The 8,819-nt window shown below is 35.8% G+C and overlaps 1 long non-coding RNA gene across 1 annotated transcript; it reads right to left on the bottom strand.

Annotated features, from left to right (window-relative positions):
- Positions 1-6,808: 6,808 nt before the first annotated feature.
- Positions 6,809-8,587, bottom strand: LOC133617379 (uncharacterized). Its single transcript, XR_009816995.1, has 3 exons — positions 8,526-8,587; positions 7,236-7,390; positions 6,809-7,134 (listed from the first exon to the last, which is right to left on the bottom strand). It is a non-coding gene; the product is annotated as an uncharacterized lncRNA (long non-coding RNA).
- Positions 8,588-8,819: the final 232 nt, after the last annotated feature.

Genomic DNA, 8,819 nt, shown 5'->3' on the forward strand with positions numbered 1-8,819 from the left:
GAAACATTCCAACACCAACAATTTCAACTCATTCAGAACATTCACATTTTTTAGCATTTTCCAAAAAAATCCCGCTAATAAGAATACATATATCTACAATGTAACTCTGCACTAATAATAATAAATACTTCTACACTGTAACTCTGCACTAATAATAATACATACATCTACACTGTAACTGCACTAATAATAATACATACATCTACAACTCTGCACTAATAATACATACATCTACATTGTAACTCTGCACTAATAATAATACATACATCTACAACTCTGCACTAATAATGATACATACATCTACAACTCTGCACTAATAATAATACATACATCTACAACTCTGCACTAATAATGATACATACATCTACAACTCTGCACTAATAATAATACATACATCTACAACTCTGCACTAATAATAATTCATACATCTACACTGTAACTCTGCACTAATAATAATACATACATCTACAACTCTGCACTAATAATAATACATACAACTACACTGTAACTGCACTAATAATAATACATACATCTACAACTCTGTACTAATAATACATACATACAACTACACTGTAACACTGCACTAATAATAATACACATATCTACACTGTAACTCTGCACTAATAAAAATACATACATCAACAACTCTACACTATAATAGTACATACATCTACACTGTAACTCTGCACTAATAATACATGTATACAACTACACTGTAACTCTGCACAAATAATACATACATCTACACTGTAACTCTGCACTAATAATAATACATACATCTAATCTGTAACTGCACTAATAATAATACATACATCTACACTGTAACTCTGCACTAATAATAATACATACATCTACAACTCTGCACTAATAATAATACATACATCTACAACTCTGCACTAATAATGATACATACATCTACAACTCTGCACTAATAATAAAACATACATATACACTGTAACTCTGCACCAATAATAATGCATACATCTACACTGTAACTGCACTAATAATAATACATACATCTACACTGTAACTCTGCACTAATAATAATACATACATCTACAACTCTGCACTAATAATAATACATACATCTACAACTCTGCACTAATAATAATACATACATCTACACTGTAACTCTGCACTAATAATACATACAGCTACAATTCTGCACTAATAATAATACATACATCTACAACTCTGCACTAATAATAATACATACATCTACAACTCTGCACTAATAATGATACATACATCTACAACTCTGCACTAATAATAACACATACAACTACACTGTAACTCTGCACTAATAATAATACATACATCTACAACTCTGCACTAATAATGATACATATATCTACAACTCTGCACTAATAATGATACATACATCTACAACTCTGCACTAATAATAATACATACATCTACACTGTAACTCTGCACTAATAATACATACAGCTACAATTCTGCACTAATAATAATACATACATCTACAACTCTGCACTAATAATAATACATACAGCTACAATTCTGCACTAATAATAATACATACATCTACAACTCTGCACTAATAATGATACATACATCTACAACTCTGCACTAATAATAACACATACAACTACACTGTAACTCTGCACTAATAATAATACATACATCTACACTGTAACTCTGCACTAATATTAATACATACAACTACAACTGTGCACTAATAATAATACATACAACTACACTGTAACTCTGCACTTATAATAATACATACATCTACAACTCTGCACTAATAATAATACATACAACTACACTGTAACTCTGCACTAATAATACATACATCTACACTGTAACTCTGCACTAATAATAACATACATCTACACTGTAACTGCACTAATAATGATACATACATCTACACTGTAACTCTGCACTAATAATAATACATAAATCTACACTGTAACTCTGCACTAATAATAATACATACATCTACACTGTAACTCTGCACTAATAATAATACATACATCTATAACTCTGCACTAATAATAATACATACATCTACAACTCTGCACTAATAATAATACATACAACTACACTGTAACTCTGCACTAATAATAATACACACATCTACACTGTAATTATGCACTAATAATAATACATACATCTACACTGTAACTCTGCACTAATAATAATAATACTACATACATCTACACTGTAACTCTGCACTAATAATAATAATACATACATCTACACTGTATTTGACCATTTGGAACGGCTTCCCAACCATAACATTTTATCGTTCAAGTGTAAAAATAAGTTAACTCCCATTAATGTGTGTGCAGTGTGAAGCTTCCTGCACCTGCGGATTAGCAAACAAGGTTATTGTGTGGGCACAGCGCGCAGCCTTTCGATTGGAATAATCCCCACGGCTGACCCCACAGTTGGTGCAAACAGCAGCGATGACGTGCGCCAGCAGGAACGTGTCTCCCAAGTTAAGAGTGCCAGGCGCTGGCCAGTGTAAGTGCGTGTGAATGTAAATAAACGCCATTACAACAGGCATCTCCCGGGCTCCTGTCACACACTGGAGGTAAACACAGACCTTCCTGCAAAAACACCTCTGCTGCTGCAGCAATTAAGATACGCCGCGCCGGCGCTCAATCACACGAGCTCGCTGGCGACTCTCGCCCAATCACCAGTTAAGAGGCTCGCTGAAATACTGGAGTGGAGTCACATTCAGGGTAACCCCCGCGTGCCAAGTGTAAACAAACAAAACCTGCTATAAAGTGTTTCCACGCAAATAAAAGGCGAGGTGTCGTCGCTGACTGACAGTACGTGCAAACAGTTGAACAGAAGGTCATGTGACCGATACTGGAACAAGCATCTAAGCAACTACAGTACATATTACAAATAATACATACAGCTACAACTCTGCACTAATAATAATACATTCATCTACGCTGTAAATGCACTAATAATAATACATACATCTACAACTCTGCAATAATAATAATATATATGTTTACAATTGTGCACTAATAATAATACATACATCTACAACTCTGCACTAATAATAATACATACATCTATAAAGTTAAAGTTAAAGTTAAAGTACCAATGATTGTCACACACACACTAGGTGTGGCGAAATTATTCTCTGCATTTGACCCATCACCCTTGATCACCCCCTGGGAGGTGAGGGGAGCAGTGGGCAGCAGCGGTGGCCGCGCCCGGGAATCATTTTGGTGATTTAACCCCCAATTCCAACCCTTGATGCTGAGTGCCAAGCAGGGAGGTAATGGGTCTCATTTTTATAGTCTTTGGTATGACTCGGCCGGGGTTTGAACTCACAACCTACCGATCTCAGGACGGACACTCTAACCACTAGGCCACTGAGTAGTAACTCTGCAATAATAATAATACATACATCTACACTAACTCTGCACTAATAATAATACATACATCTACACTGTAACTGCACTAATAATAATACATACATCTACAACTCTGCACTAATAATAATACATACATCTATAACTCCGCAATAATAATAATACATACATCTACACTAACTCTGCACTAATAATAATACATACATCTACACTGTAACTGCACTAATAATAATACATACATCTACAACTTTGCACTAATAATAATACATACATCTACACTGCAACTCTGCAAGAATAATACATACATCTACACTGTAACTGCAATAATAATAATACATACATCTACACTGTAACTCTGCACTAATAATAATACATTCATCTACACTGTAACTCTGCACTAATAATAATACATACATCTACAACTCTGCAATAATAATAATACATACATCTACACTGTAACTCTGCACTAATAATAATACATACATCTACAACTCTGCACTAATAATAATACATACATCTACAACTCTGCACTAATAATAATACATACATCTACACTGTAACTCTGCACTAATAATAATACATACATCTACACTGTAACTCTGCACTAATAATAATACATACATCTACAACTCTGCACTAATAATAATACAATCATCTACACTGCAACTCTGCAATAATAATAATACATACATCTACACTGTAACTGCACTAATAATAATACATACATCTACACTGTAACTCTGCACTAATAATAATACATACATCTACACTGTAACTGCACTAATCATAATACATACATCTACACTGTAGCTGCACTAATAATAATACATACATCTACACTGTAACTCTGCACTAATAATAATACATACATCTACACTGTAACTGCACTAATAATAATACATACATCTACAACTCTGCACTAATAATAATACATACATCTACACTGCAACTCTGCAATAATAATAATACATACATCTACAACTCTGCACTAATAATAATACATACATCTACACTGTAACTCTGCACTAATAATAATACATACATCTACACTGCAACTCTGCAATAATAATAATACTACATACATCTACAACTCTGCACTAATAATACATACATCTACACTGTAACTCTGCACTAATAATAATACATACATCTACACTGTAACTCTGCACTAATAATAATACATACATCTATCTACACTGTAACTCTGCACTAATAATAATACATTCATCTACACTGTAACTCTGCACTAATAATAATACATACACCTATCCACACTGTAACTCTGCACTAATAATAATACATACATCTACAACTCTGCACTAATAATAATACATACATCTACAACTCTGCAATAATAATAATACATACATCTACACTGTAACTCTGCACTAATAATAATACATACATCTACAACTCTGCACTAATAATAATACATACATCTACAACTCTGCAATAATAATAATACATACATCTACACTGTAACTCTGCACTAATAATAATACATACATCTACACTGTAACTGCACTAATAATAATACATACAACTACAACTCTGCACTAATAATACATACATCTACAACTCTGCACTAATAATAATACATACATCTACAACTCTGCACTAATAATAATACATACATCTACACTGTAACTGCACTAATAATAATACATACATCTACACTGTAACTCTGCACTAATAATAATACATACATCTACAACTCTGCACTAATAATAATACATACATCTACAACTCTGCACTAATAATAATACATACATCTACACTGTAACTGCACTAATAATAATACATACATCTACAATGTAACTCTGCAGTAATAATAATATATACATCTACACTGTAACTCTGCACTAATAATAATACATACATCTACACTGTAGCTCTGCACTAATAATAATACATACATCTACACTGTAACGCAGCACTAATAATAACACCCGTTAGCCTATAGTCGATGTGTCATTGACCGGGCTAGCATGCTAAGCATTACACTAAAAGCAAAGCACCATCACACTAAGCATTCATTGTACGAACATGATAGCTTTGTTAAACAGGATCATAGACTGTATTGGACAATATAGTTTACATATGAAATGTCCATTTACATTTACAAAACCCAAAACCAGTGAAGTTGGCACTTTGTGTAAATCGTAAATAAAAACAAAATACAATGATTTGCAAATCCTTTTCAACCTATATTCAATTGAATAGACTGCAAAGACAAGATATTTAATGTTCAAACTGGTAAACTTTGTTATTTTTTGCAAATATTAGCTCATTTGGAATTTGATGCCAAACCCTAACCCTAATTCGTAAATAAAAACAGAATACAATGATTTGCAAATCCTTTTCAACTTATATTCAATTAAATAGACTGCAAAGACAATATATTTAATGTTCGAACTGAGAAACAAAATTTTTGTTTGCAAATAATCATTCACTTAGAATTTAATGGCAGCAACACATTGCAAAAAAGTTGGCACAGGGGCATTTTTACCACTGTGTTACATGGCCTTTCCTTTTAACAACACTCAGTAAATGTTTGGGAACTGAGGAGACCAATTATCCCTATATTCCTTGCAATAGCTCGTTAAGAAATGTTGTTCTTAAACTGTTTGACAATTTGCTGACGCATTTGTTCACAAAGTGGTGACCCTCGCCCCATCCTTGTTTGTGAATGACTGAGCATTTCATGGAAACTGCTTTTATACCCAATCATGGCACCCACCTGTTCCCAATTAGCCTGTTCACCTGTGGGATGTTCCAAATAAGTGTTTGATGAGCATTCCTCAACTTTCTCAGTCTTTTTTGCCACTTGTGCCAGCTTTTTTGAAACATGCTGCAGGCATCAAATTCCAAATGAGCTAATATTTGCAAAATAACAATGTTTTCCAGTTCGGACGTTAAGTATCTTGTCTTTGCAGTCTATTCAATTGAATATAAGTTGAAAAGGATTTGGAAATCATTGTTTTCTGTTTTTATTTACCATTTACACAACGTGCCAACTTCACTGGTTTTGGGTTTTGCACTGTAGCTGCTACAAATGGACCAGGACTGAAGAGAATCGAAAAGTACCCTCTACAAGCTGGAAGCACTCATTTTGAGAGTGGGTGGTGCTCCAGAATTTTTTTTTTTTTTTTTTTTAGGACACACTTTGAAGACACCTGGTCTAAGTGATCGGCGACATGATCTAAAGTCCACCATTTGAACTGTGACACAACAAAACCCTCAGGAGGTTATTGACAATGTGAGCGTCCACAAAATACCAGGGCAGTCTTGTGGTAGCCGGACCACCAAGACCCTCTGTTTATTGTTCGAGAGCGTGTCATGGTGGACTCCAGCCGAGCGCTGCGCTCCGAGCAAATCTGGCGTCCAGCAGGGACGGCGGTGAGGGAGGAGCGTTGGACAGCGACTTTTAGGACTGTTTGAGGCTAAGAGGGCACATGGGAGCTGTGGCCTGAAGATGGATCCCAGCCGACCCCCTCCATAGGTGTCAATGTTATGACATGTGCGCTGTTTTCCCTCACAACAAGAGCACTTCATCTTGCAGGGTGGCCGGCCTCATAAAAGGGAGAAAAAACTTTGATTTACATTCTGGGGATTCTCCTTTTCCTGTTACACTTACGCTTCACTTCCTGTGGGCTTAAATAAGCAGCGAATGAAGTAGGGGGCGAGCTTCATCTCCATTCCAACGCACGCCCAAAAGGGGTGACATCAGGAACATTACGAGGACGGTTAATGGGGGAGATAATGGACCATTCTGGAGGACAATCGGAATGTTTGGTCAGTTCTGCTCGGTTATATGTTCCATAACCGTTCCTCAGGCGGACATCTCCACAAGGACCTCGCAATGAAACTTACTTGCTTGATGTGGAAACGGAGACATAAATACTTCATGTAACGCTTTCTGGGTGCCCTTTTGTCTCCCGCTGAGAAAAGATGAGGTCATGCACCATCTGCAGGCTGAAGATGATTGCAGCTGTCAACACCTGTTTCACCATCAGATCTGATCATCCCTGAAAAGCAGATTTAAAACAATTTTTAGCTCGTGGCTTGTCACGTTCTGCTTTTTAATTCCACAACAAAAGCCCAGAACATCAGCGATTAGCCTTACGCTTACTTAAATTGACATGCTAACGTCGTTAGCGGTAAAAAAAAAAAAAAAAAAAAAGAACGGTTTACATACACTGGTAAAGAACATAATGTCATGGCTGTCTTGAGTTTACAATAATTTCTACAACTCTTATTTTTTTGTGGTATAGTGATTGGAGCACATACTTGTCTGTCACAAAAAACATTCATGAAGTTTGGTTCTTTTATGAATTTATTATGGGTCTACTGAAAATGTGAGCAAATCTGCTGGGTCAAAAGTATACATACAGCAATGTTAATATTTGGTTACATGTCCCTTGGCAAGTTTCACTGCAATAAGGCGCTTTTTGTAGCCATCCACAAACTTCTGCTTGAATTTTTGACCACTCCTCTTGACAGAATTGGGACAGTTCAGCTAAATGTGTTGGTTTTCTGACATGGACTTGTTTCTTCAGCATTGTCCACACGTTTAAGTCAGGACTTTTGGAAGGCCAATCTAAAACCTTAATTCTAGCCGGTTTTAGTTATTCCTTTACCACTTTTGACATCATTGTCCTGTTGGAACACCCAACTGCGTCCAAGACCCAACCTCCGGGCTGATGATTTTAGGTTGTCCTGAAGAATTTGGAGTTAATCCTCCTTTTTTATTGTCCCATTTACTCTCTGTGAAGCACCAGTTCCATTGGCAGCAAAACAGGCCCAGAGCATAATACTACCACCATGCTTGATGGTAGGAATGGTGTCCCTGGGATTAAAGGCCTCACCTTTTCTCCTCCAAACATATTGCTGGGTATTGTGGCCAAACAGCTCAATTTTTGTTTCATCTGACATCACATGGACAAAGATAAGACCTTCTGGAGGAAAGTTCTGTGGTCAAATGAAACATCTGACTTGTTTCTTCAGCATTGTGTGGACAATGCTGAAGAAACAAGTCAGATGTCTGATGTTAGAAAACCAACAAATTTAGCTGAACTGCACCAATTTTGTCAAGGGGAGTGAACCAAACCTCCTGATTCGACCTGCAAGAGCTGTTAACAAAAAGGTAGGCTTTGCATTTACCTGCATGATGTTCTCTGTCTCTGCACCCTGGGGTCATGCCAAAAGCAACATCCGACACTGTAACAAATAGTCACGATAAAGCATTTTTTGTTATTAGCATCTTTGAATTTTGCTATCATCTCTTTTCTATCAACTTATACTCGTCATTTTTAATCTTACCTTGTTTTATTGAGCTTGTATTCTCTTTACTTCCGGCTTCAAGCACATGTTTCCTTATAAGGTAACGGTTACACATTGGAAACTTTAAAAACGGAATTCCAAATGTTTCTGTCAAGTTTTGCAGACAAAACACAA

Source organism: Nerophis lumbriciformis, linkage group LG16, assembly GCF_033978685.3.
Source record: "Nerophis lumbriciformis linkage group LG16, RoL_Nlum_v2.1, whole genome shotgun sequence".
NCBI lineage: Eukaryota > Metazoa > Chordata > Actinopteri > Syngnathiformes > Syngnathidae > Nerophis > Nerophis lumbriciformis.